This window comes from Entelurus aequoreus, linkage group LG05, assembly GCF_033978785.1.
Source record: "Entelurus aequoreus isolate RoL-2023_Sb linkage group LG05, RoL_Eaeq_v1.1, whole genome shotgun sequence".
NCBI classification, from domain to species: Eukaryota; Metazoa; Chordata; class Actinopteri; order Syngnathiformes; family Syngnathidae; genus Entelurus; species Entelurus aequoreus.
In genome coordinates this window covers 3,904,506-3,922,005 of record NC_084735.1, presented here as the reverse complement: position 1 = coordinate 3,922,005, position 17,500 = coordinate 3,904,506, and the positions used below count along the sequence as shown (strand labels likewise).

The window sequence follows — 17,500 nt, the reverse complement described above, 5'->3', positions numbered from 1 at the left end:
TAAACTGAAATACACACAATGACAAATGTATAAGCTATGTGATTCAATGAACATACTGAAATGTAATACACAATATGTAAATATTAGCTTCACACAAATATACAGTACTATCATCAAACAAATACTTCTGAGTGTTGAAACTATTTCGATGGTGGGAATACACGACTGGCAGCCATTTTAAGTCCTCAAAACATCCACTGAAACAGTGCACAAAAATCGTTTTTCAATAAACATATCAAACTTAACCACTTTCCACATTAATATTGAGTTACATAAACAAGTTCAACAGTTTACTTACAGACTTATCTTTTCCAAGGCTTCAAGGAGCTAACACAACTTGTCTACTTCTCAATTGTCTCAACCCGGAAGTGCCCAAACTAATGACCGCGTAGTATTTTCAAATCGCCACAAGGTGTCAGTAAGAGTCTACAATCAAATGGGCATAACATTGCAGGTGATCCACAGGGCATTTCCTGTGTGTGGGAAGGGATTCGAATAAAGAACCAACTCTTTTCTTTACTATAGTGGCCTCGATAACGGGAACCGGTTCTCAAAAAGGGATTCGAGTCCATGGAATCGGTTCTTTTCTGGAGGCCATTTGCGGCCCACAGCTAATGTTTTAAAGGCCCACGGCACATTCTAAATATACTATTAAAATAAACAAAAACATAACAAAAGTGAAATAAAAAAGCTTAAAGGTGAAATGTAATTTAGAAAAAGTTGCAACGTTGACTAATAAAACAAAGCTGTTTTTTTTTTCTTTCAAACTGTCATTGCTCAAATTATAATATTGAATCAAAATCAATGTTATTATGAATTATTGACACTATCCAAGGTTCCCATTACTTCACATCAAATATTACACTAAGAAAAATATTTTTGGTGGAAGATTTTGCAAATTTGGTAAATAAATAACTAGAGATGGCCGATAAATGCGTTAAAATGTAATATCGGAAATTATCGGTATCGTTTTTTTTTATTATCAGTATCTTTTTTTTTTTTTTGGTTTTTTAATTTTTTTAATTTTATTAAATCCACATAAAAAACACAAGATACACTTACAATTAGTGCACCAACCCACCCCATTTACACTCATTCACACAAAAGGGTTGTTTCTTTCTGTTATTAATATTCTGCTTCCTACATTATATATCAATATATATCAATACAGTCTGCAAGGGATACAGTCCGTAAGCACACATGATTGTGCGTGCTGCTGCTCCACTAATAATACTAACCTTTAACACTTCATTTTACTCATTTTCATTAATTACTAGTTTCTATGTAACTGTTTTTATATTGTTTTACTTTCTTTTTTATTCAAGAAAATGTTTTTAATTTATTTATCTTGTTTTATTTGATTCATTTTTTTTAAAAGTACCTTATCTTCACCATACCTGGTTGTCCAAATTAGGCATAATAATGTGTTAATTCCACGACTGTATATATCGCTTGATATCGGTATCGGTTGATATCGGTATCGGTAATTAAAGAGTTGGACAATATCGGCATATCGGATATCGGCAAAAAGCCATTATCGGACATCCCTATAAATCAGTGGTCAACATAAAAAACACAATATATACATTCTATATCAATATAGATCAATACAGTCTGCAGGGATACAGTCCGTAAGCACACATGATTGTATTTATTTATGTAAAAAAAAAAAAAAGTTTTTTATTTTTATTTTTTAATGAAATCAACATAAAAAACACAATATATACATTCTATATCAATATAGATCAATACAGTCTGCAGGGATACAGTCCGTAAGCACACAAGATTGTATTTATTTATGTAAAAAAAAAAAAAAAAATTTTTTTTTTTTTTTTTTTTTTTTTTTTTTTTAAATACACCCCCACCACCACCACCATTTTCAAGCGTTGACCGGTCCGCTGCTACAAAAAGGTTGGGGACCACTGCTATAGATAACTCAAAAATGTATATTTTGTTGTTTTCTTACTGTACCGAAAATGAACCGAACCGTGACCTCTAAACCGAGGTACGTACCGAACCGAAATGTTTGTGTACCGTTACACCCCTACCATTTACCCAACGTGACAACTTCACCGGTTTTGGGGTTTTGTAGAAATGCTGTTAAATGCAGCTTTTAAGTAGCGAGTGACTTTTGTCGTGTAGCTTGCTACACTTCCCCTGTAGCTTAGCTACATTTAATGGAGAGTAACTTGGAGCTTAGCTTACTACATTTTCCAAGTAGCTTGCCCATCACTGCGAACACAGCGTCAGCTCAAAGTTGGTAGCAAACATGGCAGCCGGTCGTCACCAATAATTGAGATCGCCTGAAAGCGAGTTGGCCGTACTCTCTTTACACACGGTCGTCACTGCGCCCCCTGTCGGCCAGACACATGCTCTACACTGCAAAAAGTCAGTGTTCAAAAACAAGGGGAAAAAATACAAAAATGAGGGGTGTTTTACTTGAACTAAGCAAAATTATCTGCCAATAGAACAAGAAAATTTGCCTTGTCAAGACTTTCCAAAACAAGTCAAATTAGCTAACCTCAATGAACCCCAAAATACCTTAAAATAAGTACATTCTCACTAATAACAAGTGCACTTTTCTTGGTAGCAAAAACAAACATGAGACCTTTTTTCTCAATATGTTGAAAAATATTCTTAAATGAAGTAAATGCTAGTGCCATTATCTTGACATAATGATATGCGCTCGGCATGACATTTTTTGAAACCAGCAAACTTACACTTAAAACTAGTTTATTTTTCTTAATGGAAAGGCAAAAAGGCAACGCTCAGGCAAATCATATTGTCTAAAAATGCATTTTCCCATCGATAACATGACATCATCACGCCAAGTGCGTGCTCTTTCAGTCAATTAGTGAGAAAAGAATATAGTATATATATAAATATATATATATATATATATATATATATATATATATATATATATATATAAATATATATATATATATATATATATATATATATATATATATATATATATATATATATATATATATATATATATATATATATATATATATATATATATATATATATACCAGGGGTGGGCAATTAATTTTTACCGGGGGCCGCATGAGCAACCCGAGCACTGCTGGAGGGCCACATCGTCAATATTTCAATTAAATTTTGCTCAATATTATTTTTGATATATACCGTAAGATAAATAATAATAATAATAACAATAATAATAATTAATAATAATAATAATAATACTTTCATTTAACCTAACTTAACTTTATACCAAAAGCACTGCTTTGGAAATCATTTGTACCCCTTTCAGAGATCACATTTAGTTCCCCTTAAACATCCTCATGTTGCACAATGAAATGTAAGCATAGGATGAAGTGTGCATTCCTGTAACTTTCTCTAGTAACAGCATTCCCTGATTAATATAAATAAATTAACATTAATAATAAATGACAGTAAAATAAGCACACATATGACTGAGGAGTCATAGTGTAACTTTCAATCAATCAATCAATCAATGTTTATTTATATAGCCCTAAATCACAAGTGTCTCAAAGGGCTGTACAAGCCACAACGACATCCTCGGTACAGAGCCCACATACGGGCAAGGAAAAACTCACCCCAGTGGGACGTCGGTGAATGACTATGAGAAACCTTGGAGAGGACCGCATATGTGGGTAACCCCCCCCCTCTAGGGGAGACCGAAAGCAACGGATGTCGAGTGGGTCTGACATAACATTGTGAAAGTCCAGTCCACAGTGGATCCAACACATCAGCGGGAGTCCAGTCCACAGCGGGGCCAACAGGAAACCATCCCGAGCGGAGACGGGTCAGCAGCGCAGAGATGTCCCCAACCGATGCACAGGCTAGTGGTCCACCCGGGGTCCCGGCTCTGGACAGCCAGCACTTCATCCATGGCCACCGGACCTATGCGACTCCCCCTCGCAAGGGACAGGGGAGAAGAGGAGAGAAGAAAAGAAACGGCAGATCAACTGGTCTAAAAAAAGGGGGGTCTATTTAAAGGCTAGATTATACAAATGAGTTTTAAGATGGGACTTAAATGCTTCTACTGAGGTAGCATCTCTAACTGTTACCGGGAGGGCATTCCAGAGTACTGGAGCCCGAATAGAAAACGCTCTATAGCCCGCAGACTTTTTTTTGGCTCTGGGAATCACTAATAAGCCGGAGTTCTTTGAACGCAGATTTCTTGCCGGGACATATGGTACAATACAATCGGCGAGATAGGCTGGAGCTAAACCGTGTAGTATTTTATACGTAAGTAGTAAAACCTTAAAGTCGCATCTTAGGTGCACAGGAAGCCAGTGCAAGTGAGCCAGTATAGGCGTAATATGATCAAACTTTCTTGTTTTTGTCAAAAGCCTTGCAGCCGCATTTTGTACCAACTGTAATCTTTTAATGCTAGACATAGGGAGGCCCGAAAATAATACGTTACAGTAATCGAGACGAGACGTAACGAACGCATGAATAATGATCTCAGCGTCGCTAGTGGACAAGATGGAACGAATTTTAGCGATATTACGGAGATGAAAGAAGGCCGTTTTAGTAACACTCTTAATGTGTGACTCAAACGAGAGAGTTGGGTCGAAGATAATACCCAGATTCTTTACCGAGTCTCCTTGTTTAATTGTTTGGTTGTCAAATGTTAAGGTGGTATTATTAAATAGATGTTGGTGTCTAGCAGGACCGATAATCAGCATTTCCGTTTTCTTAGCGTTGAGTTGCAAAAAGTTAGCGGACATCCATTGTTTAATTTCATTAAGACATTTCTGTGGTGTTTGAGTTGTCCGACTTTTTGTGTGGCCATAAACGCACCAGTGGTTTAGTGCTATGCGTGTTGGTGACAGATGACAAGTTGGTTTTGGCCTGGTTTGTACGGCAGAAAATGACTAGTTTTTCGAGATAGAAGTTTTTTACTGATGTTTTTGGTGTGGTTATGGCCGAATATAAACAGTTTTGTTAAAAAAGGATCGATATAATTCCTGTACTCGAAGCATCTCGATAGACGTTACAATAATTGAACGGTGTTCAATTGAACGGTGTTGACGAAAACCGTTAGGGCCGCTTGTTGTCACTGTCACTCAGAGTTGCATTGCAAAATTACACAGAATAAATATGCTTATTTTGTTTAGAATTCAGATGGGTTTGATTTGGTGCGCGGCATATATTTGCTGTGCGCAGAGGACGCTTGAGCAGTGCACAATTGCGCAGGCGCGCACCTTAGAGGGAACGTTGCTTGGCAGTCCATGTCTTGTTGAAAACACGCCGTTCCTCATCAACTTTTCTCTTTTTAGCGTCTGGGGTGTATCACTTGTCGCTGTGCACCTTCACTCACAGGTTACACACGGACATACGCCCATAAATAACACTTTTCAAAATAAAAGCAGCACAGTTGTATTGCGCGCACGACATAGATGTTTTTTCAACTTTATTTTGTAATTTGTGATTGCAGCTGTTCACATTCACTCACAATCACGCACGCGCATACGTCCACACGGAAGTAATACGAATAACGCTTTTCAAAACAAAAGCAGCACCGTTGTATTGCACACTCGACATAGATACTTTTTAAAATGTATTTTGTAATTTATGATTGGCCTCACGCGGGCCGGACAGGGACGCACAAAGGGCCGGATGTGAGAATGCCCAGGTCTGATATATACAGTATATATATATATGTTTACAGCCCGGCCCCCGGCCAATTTTTTTTTTATTGTACAAACCCTGTTTCCATATGAGTTGGGAAATTGTGTTAGATGTAAATATAAACGGAATACAATGATTTGCAAATCATTTTCAAGCCATATTCAGTTGAATATGCTACAAAGACAACATATTTCATGTTCAAACTCATCAACATTTTTTTTTGTTGCAAATAATCATTAAGTTTAGAATTTGATGGCAGCAACACGTGACAAAGAAGTTGGGAAAGGTGGCAATAAATACTGATAAAGTTGAGGAATGCTCATCAAACACTTATTTGGAACATCCCACAGGTGAACAGGCTAATTGGGAACAGGTGGGTGCCATGATTGGGTATAAAAGTAGATTCCATGAAATGCTCAGTCATTCACAAACAAGGATGGGGCGAGGGTCACCACTTTGTCAACAAATGCCTGAGCAAATTGTTGAACAGTTTAAGAACAACCTTTCTCAACCAGCTATTGCAAGGAATTTGGGTATTTCACCATCTACGCTCCGTAATATCATCAAAGAGTTCAGAGAATCTGGAGAAATCACTGCACGTAAGCAGCTAAGCCCGTGACCTTCCATCCCTCAGGATGTACTGCATCAACAAGCCACATCAGTGTGTAAAGGATATCACCACATGGGCTCGGGAACACTTCAGAAACCCACTGTCAGTAACTGCAGTCGGTCGCTACATCTGTAAGTGCAAGTTAAAACTCTCCTATGCAAGGCGAAAACCGTTTATCAACAACACCCAGAAACGCAGTGGGCTTCGCTGGGCCTGAGCTCATCTAAGATGGACTGATACAAAGTGGAAAAGTGTTCTGTGGTCTGACGAGTCCACATTTCAAATTGTTTTTGGAAACTGTGGACGTCATGTCCTCCGGACCAAAGAGGAAAAGAACCATCCGGATTGTTATAGGCGCAAAGTGTAAAAGCCAGCATGTGTGATGGTATGGGGGTGTATTAGTGCCCACGACATGGTGAAGGCACCATTAATGCTGAAAGGTACATACAGGTTTTGGAGCAACATATGTTGCCATCCAAGCAACGTAACCATGGACGCCCCTGCTTATTTCAGCAAGACAATGCCAAGCCACGTGTTCTTCTCACTAAGCAGATTTTATGTTAGTGTTTTGGTCCTAAATGATGTCAGTAAGATATTACAGCTTGTGGCTGATATTTGATGAGCGATATTGAGTAAAACATGCTTGAAACTAGAATATCAAGTGTTGCAAAGCTGTGTCATCAACACTCACAAGTATAAAACTACTTTTTTAAAGTCATCATTTCTTATATCAAGCATGAAAAAAAAAATCATGACTTTGACACAATTGTGTGTCATAATTGAAACAGATGACAGCCAAATGGACTTTGCTGTTTTATTTTCAATGAAACAATAGAAAATACGTACTCGTCTAGTAGTACACTTGTTATTAGTGAGAATATACTTATTTTAACTAGAGATGTCCGATAATATCGGCCAATATATGCGTTAAAATGTAATATCGGAAATTATCGGTATCGTTTTTTTTATTATCGGTATCGTTTTTTTTTTGTGTGTTTTTTTTTTATTAAATCAACATAAAAAACACAAGATACACTTACAATTAGTGCACCAACCCAAAAAACCTCCCTCCCCCCATTTCTTTCTGTTATCAATATTCTGCTTCCTACATTATATATCAATATATATCAATACAGTCTGCAAGGGATACAGTCCGTAAGCACACATGATTGTGCGTGCTGCTGCTCCACTAATAGTACTAACCTTTAACACTTCATTTTACTCTTTTTCATTCATTACTAGTTTCTATTTAACTGTTTTTATATTGTTGTACTTTCTTTTTTATTCAAGAAAATGTTTTTAATTTATTTATCTTGTTTTATTTGATTCATTTTTTTAAAAAGTACCTTATCTTCACCATACCTGGTTGTCCAAATTAGGCATAATAATGTGTTAATTCCACGACTGCATATATCGGTTGATATCGGTATCGGTAATTAAAGAGTTGGACAATATCGGATATCGGCAAAAAGCCATTATCGGACATCCCTAATTTTAACATATTTTTGGGTTCATTAGCTAATTTGACTTGTTTTGGAAAGTCTTGACCAGCCAAATGTTCTTGTTCTATTGGCAGATCATTTTGCTCGGTTCAAATAAAATACCACTAATTTTTGTATTTTTTAAAATTGTTTTTGAACACTGACTTTTTGCAGTGTTCATCACTGCGCCCCCTTTTGGCCAGACACATGCTCTACACCAGTGGTCCCCAACCACCGGACCGCGGCCCTGTACCGGTCCGTGGATCGATTGGTACCGGGCCGCACAACAAATTTAAAAAAACATTTTTTTTTTTTTTTTTTTTTTTTATTAAATTAACATACAAAACACAAGATGAACTTACAATTAGTGCACCAACCCAAAAAAACCTCCCTCCCCCATTTACACTCATTCACGCTCATTCACACAAAAAGGGTTGTTTCTTGCTGTTATTAATATTTGTGGTTCCTACATTATATATCAATATAGATCAATATAGTCAGCAGGGATACAGTCCGTAAGCACACATGATTGTATTTTTTTATGACAAAAAAAAACCGGTCCGTGGGACAAAAAGGTTGGGGATCACTTCTCTACACCAGTGGTCCCCAAGCACCGGTCCGCGGACCGGTACCGGGCCGCTGACCGATTGGTACCGGGCCGCACAATAATTAAAAAAAAAAAAACTTTTTTTATTTTTTTTTTATTTTTTATGAATCAACATAAAAAACACAATGTATACATTCTATATCAATATAGATCAATAAAGTCTGCAGGGATACAGTCCGTAAGCACACATGATTGTATTTATTTATGTAAAAAAAAAAATAATAATAATTTTTTCTTTTTTCTTTGTCCCACTGGTCCGTGGGACAAATTTTCAAGCGTTGACCGGTCCGTAGCTACAAAAAGGTACGGTACCGGTCCGCGGACTGATTGGTACCGGGGCCGCACAAGAATTAAAAAAAAAAAAATTTATTTTTTATTTTTTTTAATGAAATCAACATAAAAAACACAATATATACATTCTATATCAATATAGATCAATACAGTCTACAGGGATACAGTCCGTAAGCACACATGATTGTATTTATTTATGTAAAAAAAAAAAAAAAAAAAGGTTTTGTTTTTTTAAATACCCCCCCCCCCCCCCCCCCCCCACCACCACCGGTCCGTGGGACAAATTTTCAAGTGTTGACCGGTCCGCAGCTACAAAAAGGTTGGGGACCACTGCTTTAAGGCACGCCCCCAGTATTGTTGTCTGGGTGGAAATCGGAAAAAAAAAACTTTTTTTTTTTTTTTTTTTTTTAATGAAATCAACATAAAAAACCCAATATATACATTCTATATCAATATAGATCAATACAGTCTGCAGGGATACAGTCCGTAAGCACACATGATTGTATTTATTTATGTAAAAAAAATAAAAAAATTTATTTTTCCCACCACCGGTTGGGGACCACTGCTCTACACCATAAATACTGACATGCACCAGCTTTTTTGTGTGTTTTTTTTTTTTTACTGGACCAGGACTGAATAATGATACGTTTTTGTTCATATATTCTTTGGCAGGGTTGTTTTTTCGCGTTTTGTCCTCGGGAGTGAAGCGGCCGTGCTGCAGGAGTGGGAGGAGACGGGGGCGGTGCAGCCAGGCAGGGACTGGAGGCTGCACGCTTCAGCGTGAGCTTCAACGTGCTCCATCAAGAAGGGACGATACCATGTCTGCTGCAGCTCACATGTGAACACTGCAACTAAAAAAAAGCAAGCAAGTTCCTGATGGAGATGGTCTCAGCTCCTTCCTGGCGGCCGCAGGCAAACAGGTAAGCGGAAAGAAAGTTGGAGCGTGAATGATCCAGACTTTTAAGATTTATTCCTAATATATGTCAGATATTCTGCAAGAAGGCTCAAAGGGATTTTTGCTGTTGCGCTCCAAAGTTTAATGGACTTCCACATGTCTCATTCATTGTAAGCCTTGTGGTGATGTGTTCTATTTCCAGCATTTTGAGGTCTAAAAACAAGAATTGTCATTTTGGGGGGACTTTGTGTCATTGCAGTAGGGTGTGATTTATGCATACTGTCAACAAGTAGGGCTGAAGCCAGCACTTGTTGTTGTTGTTGTTGTTGTTCCAGTCATGGAATGAAACACTTTGTAGTCCCCATGTGGGGAAATAGTTGAAATCAAAAAGGATGGCCGTCATTATTTCTTCTTATGAATGCAAATAACACTGAAATTGCATCTCATTACTTTATTTTTTTTTTTTTTTTAGATAAGTAAAACAACAACGGTGCTGCATAAAACCTAATACGAGTAGGGATGTCCGATAATGGCTTTTTGCCGATATCCGATATGCCGATATTGTCCAACTCTTTAATTACTGATACCGATATCAACCGATACCGATATCAACCGATATATGCAGTCGTGGAATTAACACATTATTATGCCTAATTTGGACAACCATGTATGGTGAAGATAAGGTAGTTTTTAAAAATAATAATAAAATAAGATAACTAAATTAAAAACATTTTCTTGAATAAAAAAGAAAGTCAAACAATATAAAAACAGTTACATAGAAACTAGTAATGAATGAAAATGAGTAAAATTAACTGTTAAAGGTTAGTACTATTAGTGGAGCAGCAGCACGCACAATCATGTGTGCTTACGGACTGTATCCCTTGCAGACTGTATTGATATATATTGATATATAATGTAGGAAGCACAATATTGATAACAGAAAGAAATGGGGGGAGGGAGGTTTTTTGGGTTGGTGCACTAATTGTAAGTGTATCTTGTGTTTTTTATGTTGATTTAATAAAAAATAAAAAAAAAATAAAAAAACGATACAGATAATAAAAAAAAACCGATACCGATAATTTCCGATATTACATTTTAACGCATTTATCGGCCGATAATATCGGACATCCTTAAATACGAGTTACCGTAATTTCCGGACTATAAGCCGCTACTTTTCCCCCTCGTTCTGGTCCCTGCGGCTTATACAAGGGTGCGGCTTATTTACGGCCTGTTCTTCTCCGACGCCGACGAAGAGGATTTCGGTGGTTTTAGTACGCAGGAGGAAGACGATGACACAATGATTAAAGACTGACTTTTCATATACCGGTAGGCTGGCACGAATGCTGTTCGCCATGTCAAAGATGTGAAAGTTTGATTGAATGATTGAAAGATTTATTGTTAATAAATGGGACGCTTTGCGTCCCCAAACAGTCATCTCTGTCCCGACAATCCCCTCCGTGGTAGCAGGAACCCCTATATACTACGCTAATTACACATCAAAACCCTGCGGCTTATAGTCGGGTGCGGCTTATATATGGAGCAATCTGTATTTTCCCCTAAATTTAGCTGGTGCGGCTTATAGTCTGGAAATTACGGTAATTAATAGTTGAGGTGTGAATCTTTGGGCACCTAACGATTCGATCCGATTCCTGGGGGTGACGATTCCATTCAGAATCGATTCTCGGTTCAAACTGATTCTCGCAATACGTTAATTTTCCAATTTTCCCGGGAGACTCCCGAATTTCAGTGCTCCTCCCGAAAATCTCCCGGGGCAACCATTCTCCCGAATTTCTCCCGATTTCCACCCAGACAACAATACTGGGGGCGTGCCTTAAAGCAGTGGTCCCCAACCTTTTTGTAGCTGCGGACCGGTCAACGCTTGAAAATTTGTCCCACGGACCGGTGGGTGGGACGGGTGTATTTAAAAAAAAAATAAAAAAAAGTTTTTTTTTACATAAATAAATACAATCATGTGTGCTTACGGACTGTATCCCTGCAGACTGTATTGATCTATATTGATATATAATGTATATATTGTGTTTTTTATGTTGATTTCAAAAAATTTGATTTAAAAAAAAAATTATTATTTTTTTTTTTTAAATTCTTGTGCGGCCTGGTAGTTGGGGACCACTGGTGTAGAGCAGTGGTCACCAACCTTTTTGTAGCTGCGGACCGGTCAACGCTTGAAAATTTGTCCCACGGACCGGTGGGGAGGGGGCGGGGGGGGGGGGGTGTATTATTTAAAAAAAAAAAAAAAACAAATTTTTTTTTTTTTTACATAAATAAATACAATAATGTGTGCTTACGGACTGTATCCCTGCAGACTGCATTGATCTATATTGATATAGAATGTATATATTGTGTTTTTTCTGTTGATTTCATAAAAAAAAAAAATTTTTTTTTTTATATTTTTTTTTTATTTTTTTTTTTAATTCTTGTGCGGCCTGGTACCAATCGGTACCGGCCCGGTGGTTGGGGACCACTGGTGTAGAGCAGTGGTCCCCAACCTTTTTGTAGCTGCGGACCGGTCAACGCTTGAAAATTTGTCCCACGGACCGGTGGGGAGGGGGGGGGTAGGGGTTGTATTATTTAAAAAAATTTTTAAAAAAAATATATTTTTTTTTTACATAAATAAATACAATCATGTGTGCTTACGGACTGTATCCCTGCAGACTGTATTGATTTATATTGATATAGAATGTATATATTATGTTTTTTATGTTAATTTCATTTTTAAAAAAATAAAAAACATATTTTTTTTTTTTTTTTTTTTTTTTAATTCTTGTGCAGCCTGGTACCAATCGGTACCGGCCCGGTGGTTGGGGACCACTGGTGTAGAGCAGTGGTCCCCAACATTTTTGTAGCTGCGGACCGGTCAACGCTTGAAATTGGGGGGGGGGGGTGTATTATTTTTAAAAAAAATAAAATAAATAAATGTTTTTTTTACATAAATAAATACAATCATGTGTGCTTACGGACTGTATCCCTGCAGACTGTATTGATCTATATTGATATATAATGTATATATTGTGTTTTTTATGTTGATTTCATTTAAAAAAAAAAAAAAAAAAAAATTTTTAATTCTTGTGCGGCCCGGTACCAATCGGTCCGCGGACCGGTACCTTAAAAGGCACTGCCTTTGCGTGCCGGCCCGAGTCACATAATATCTACGGCTTTTCCCACACACACAAGTGAATGCAACGCATACGTGGTCAACAGCCATACAGGTCACACTGAGGGTGGCCGTATAAACAACTTGAACACTGTTACAAATATGCGCCCACACTGTGAACCCGCACCAAACAAGAACGACAAAACACATTTCCGGAGAACATCCGCACCGTAACACAACAGAACAAACACCCAGAAGCCCTTGCAGCACTAAACATCTTCCGGGACGCTACAATATACACACCCCCCCCCCCCCCCCCCCGCTACCCTATTATTTTGGAAAACCTTGTTACATTGTTTAATGCAGCACAACAAAATTAGGCATAATAATGTTTTAATTCCACGACTGTATATATCGGTATCGGTTGATATCGGAATCGGTAATTAAGAGTTGGACGATATCGGATATCGGCAAAAAAGCCATTATCGAACATCTCTTATTGCAGACCTGCTCTTTGGTGGTTCTCGGTTGATCATCCTGACCAATATTCTCTCAGCAGCAGGTGATAGCTTGCAGGTTTTTTTTTTCCTGATCGTGGCAGTGACAAAACTGTGCCATGCACTTTATACTTACGAACAATTGTCTGCACAGTTGGTCTTGGTACCATGAAGGGCATTGGTTGAAACTAGCAACCGTGTCTGCGTCTCCTGGGATTTGCATAAGGGGGCCGATGTAGATGTGGCCCTGCACCTGCCCCATGGAACACTGATACCATGGTGAATATCAATCAGATGGGAAAACAATGTTTGTTTACAGAGCCCACACAGCAGCTGGACCTCTGCCAGCCACACCTTCTACCACCATCAGCTTTCATCTCACGTGCTTGAAGGATAACCACCTCATGGCTGACAACCGTATCACGCTGTAAGTGGTGATATCGGCCGATACCGACTGCTCAAGCATCCACACAATTGTTATTCTACACCAAAAAAAAAATCATCCATTTATTATTATTCCTCTCCCATAAAAATGTCACCATGGACAATCAAACTACCATTTTCCAAGTCCCAAAAAATTCCAGGATTTCCCAGTTTTCCAAAAGCCCTATTTTCCACCTTTTACTGGAAAGTTTTCACAGTCCACGTTTTTCAACCAAATCCAACCGTTCCACCTTCAAAACATTCCTCTTAGTTGAGACAGCAACATTTTGCTTAGTTTTTTTCGTACAATTTTCCAGTTTTCCCGAAATTCCAGGAATTCCCAGTTTTCCAAAAGCCCTATTTTCCACCTTTTACTGGAAAGTTTTCACAGTCCACGTTTTTCAACCAAATCCAACCGTTCCACCTTCAAAACATTCCTCTTACTTGAGACGGCAAAAGTTTGCTTTGTTTTTTTCGTACAATTTCCCAGTTTTCCCGAAATTCCAGGATTTCCAAAATACCATTTCTAAATTCAAACTGTGACTACGTCAACAGTTTTCAACCGATTCCAAAAAATTTCCAATACCAACCCATTCAAGGCAAAACATGTGTTCCCTTTCCCAAAAAATTCCCTGTTTTCCCGGAATTTCTCCCCATTGACAATGAACGGGCAATTTCCAATCGACTGTATAGCCCACATTTCTCATTCGATTCGAACCGTTCCACTTTCAACACACTCCACTCACCTTGGACAATCAAACTACCATTTTCCAAGTTCCAAAAAAATTCCAGGATTTCCCAGTTTTCCAAAAGCCCTATTTTCCACCTTTTACTGGAAAGTTTTCACAGTCCACGTTTTTCAACCAAACCCAACCGTTCCACCTTCAAAACATTCCTCTTAGTTGAGACGGCAAAAGTTTGCTTTGTTTTTTTCGTACAATTTCCCAGTTTTCCCGAAATTCCAGGATTTCCAAAATACCATTTCTAAATTCAAACTGTGACTACGTCAACAGTTTTCAACCGATTCCAAAAAAAATTCTAATACCAACCCATTCATGTCATCTAGGACAATTGTGCTAAAATAATATTTTCCAAAATTCCCACATTTCCAGGAAATTCCCTTTCAAATAAATGGTAATATTCATAGTTCTACAATGCCCTAAAATTGTAAAAACCTTTTTACCCGATCCGGACCTTTCAACCATCCACACACACTACTCTTCCAAGATCTCAAAGGCAAAACATGTGTTCCCTTTCCCAAAAAATTCCCTGTTTTCCCGGAATTTCCAGGAATTTCTCCCCATTGACAATGAACGGGCAATTTCCAATCGACTGTATAGCCCACATTTCTCATTCGATTCGAACCGTTCCACTTTCAACACACTCCGCTCACCTTGGACAATCAAACTGCCATTTTCCAAGTTCCAAAAAAATTCCAGGATTTCCCAGTTTTCCAAAAGCCCTATTTTCCACCTTTTACTGGAAAGTTTTCACAGTCCACGTTTTTCAACCAAATCCAACAGTTCCACCTTCAAAACATTCTTCTTTGTTGAGACAGCAACATTTTGCTTTGTTTTTTTCGTACAATTTCCCAGTTTTCCCGAAATTCCAGGAATTCCAAAATACCATTTCTAAATTCAAACTGTTACTATGTCAACAGTTTTCAACCAATTCCAAAAAATTTCCAATACCAACCCATTCAAGGCAAAACATGTGTTCCCTTTCCCAAAAAATTCCCTGTTTTCCCGGAATTTCCAGGAATTTCTCCCCATTGACAATGAACGGGCAATTTCCAATCGACTGTATAGCCCACATTTCTCATTCGATTCGAACCGTTCCACTTTCAACACACTCCGCTCACCTTGGACAATCAAACTGCCATTTTCCAAGTTCCAAAAAAATTCCAGGATTTCCCAGTTTTCCAAAAGCCCTATTTTCCACCTTTTACTGGAAAGTTTTCACAGTCCACGTTTTTAAACCAAATCCAACCGTTCCACCTTCAAAACATTCCTCTTAGTTGGGACAGCAAAATTTTTCTTAGTTTTTTTCGTCCAGTTTTCCCGAAATTCCAGGAATTCCAAAATTCCATTTCTAAATTCAAACTGTGACTACGTCAACAGTTTTCAACCGATTCCAAAAAATTTCCAATACCAACCCATTCATGTCATCTAGGACAATTGTGCTAATGTAATATTTTCCAAAATTCCCACATTTCCAGAAAATTCCCTTTCAAATTAATGGTAATATTCATAGTTCTACAATACCCTAAAATTGCAAAAACCTTTTTACCCGATCCGGACCTTTCAACCATCCACACACACTACTCTTCCAAGATCTCAAAGGCAACACATGTGTTCCCTTTCCCAAAATGTCAGCTTTTCCAGGAATTTCCAGGAAGTTCTCCCAATTGACCATGATCGGGCAATATACAATCGACTGTATAGCTCACATTTCTCATTCGATTCGAACCGTTCCACTTTCAACACACTCCGCTCACCTTGGACAATCAAACTGCCATTTTCCAAGTTCAAAAAAATTCCAGGAATTCTCAGTTTTCCAAAAGCCCTATTTTCCCCTTTTGTTGGAAAGTTTTCACAGTCCACATTTTTCAACCAAATCCTACCGTTCCACCTTCAAAACATTCCTCTTAGTTGGGACAGAAAAATTTTGCTAAGTTTTTTTCATCCAGTTTTCCCGAAATTCCAGGAATTCCAAAATACCATTTCTAAATTCAAACTGTGACTACGTCAACAGTTTTCAACCGATTCCAAAAAAATTCCAATACCAACCCATTCATGTCATCTAGGACATTTGTGCTAATATAATATTTTCCAAAATTCCCATATTTCCAGGGAATTCCCTTTCAAATTAATGGTAATATTCATAGTTCTACAATGCCCTAAAATTGCAAAAACCTTTTTACCCGATCCGGACCTTTCAACCATCCACACACACTACTCTTCCAAGATCTCAAAGGCAAAACATGTGTTCCCTTTCCCAAAATGTCAGCTTTTCCCGGAATTTCCAGGAATTTCTCCCCATTGACAATAAATGGGCAATTTCCAATCGACTGTATAGCCCACATTTCTCATTCGATTCGAACCGTTCTACTTTCAACACACTCCACTTCACCATGGACAACAAAACTACCATTTTACAAGTTCAAAAAAATTCCAGGAATTCCCAGTTTTCCAAAAGCCCTATTTTCCCCTTTAGCTGGAAAGTTTTCACAGTCCACGTTTTTCAACCAAATCCAACCGTTCCACCTTCAAAACATTCCTCTTAGTTGGGACAGCAAAATTTTGCTTAGTTTTTTTCGTCCAGTTTTCCCGAAATTCCAGGAATTCCAAAATACCATTTCTAAATTCAAACTGTGACTACGTCAACAGTTTTCAACCGATTCCAAAAAATTTCCAATACCAACCCATTCATGTCATCTAGGACAATTGTGCTGATATAATATTTTCCAAAATTCCCACATTTCCAGGAATTCCCTTTCAAAGTAATGGTAATATTCATAGTTCTACAATGCCCTAAAATTGCAAAAACCTTTTTACCCGATCCGGACCTTTCAACCATCCACACACACTACTCTTCCAAGATCTCAAAGGCAACACATGTGTTCCCTTTCCCAAAATGTCAGCTTTTCCCGGAATTTCCAGGAATTTCTCCCCATTGACAATAAAAGGCGGTGTGGTGTTAGCGTTCTTGCCTTGCATCATTTACACACCACATTGGTCTGACTACGGTCCCTTTGAAGAAAAAAAAAATCCCCCAAAACTCTCCAGGTGCCCTCCAGTGGGTTCTGCAGACCACCACACACTGCCAGGAGAGCCCGGATCAGACTTACAACACTCTTTTATTTCCATGAAAACGTGCACGTGTTTTGCTTTCCGGCAAATGTTTTCTCGGCGTCTGCGTCTCTCTCGCTCTCCTTCCAGCTGCAACAACGT

The 17,500-nt window shown here is 38.2% G+C and overlaps 1 pseudogene; it reads left to right on the top strand.

Annotated features, from left to right (window-relative positions):
- The first annotated feature begins 9,410 nt into the window (after positions 1-9,410).
- LOC133649517 (metabotropic glutamate receptor 5-like) overlaps positions 9,411-17,500 on the top strand; it is a 25,480-nt pseudogene continuing 17,390 nt past the window's right edge.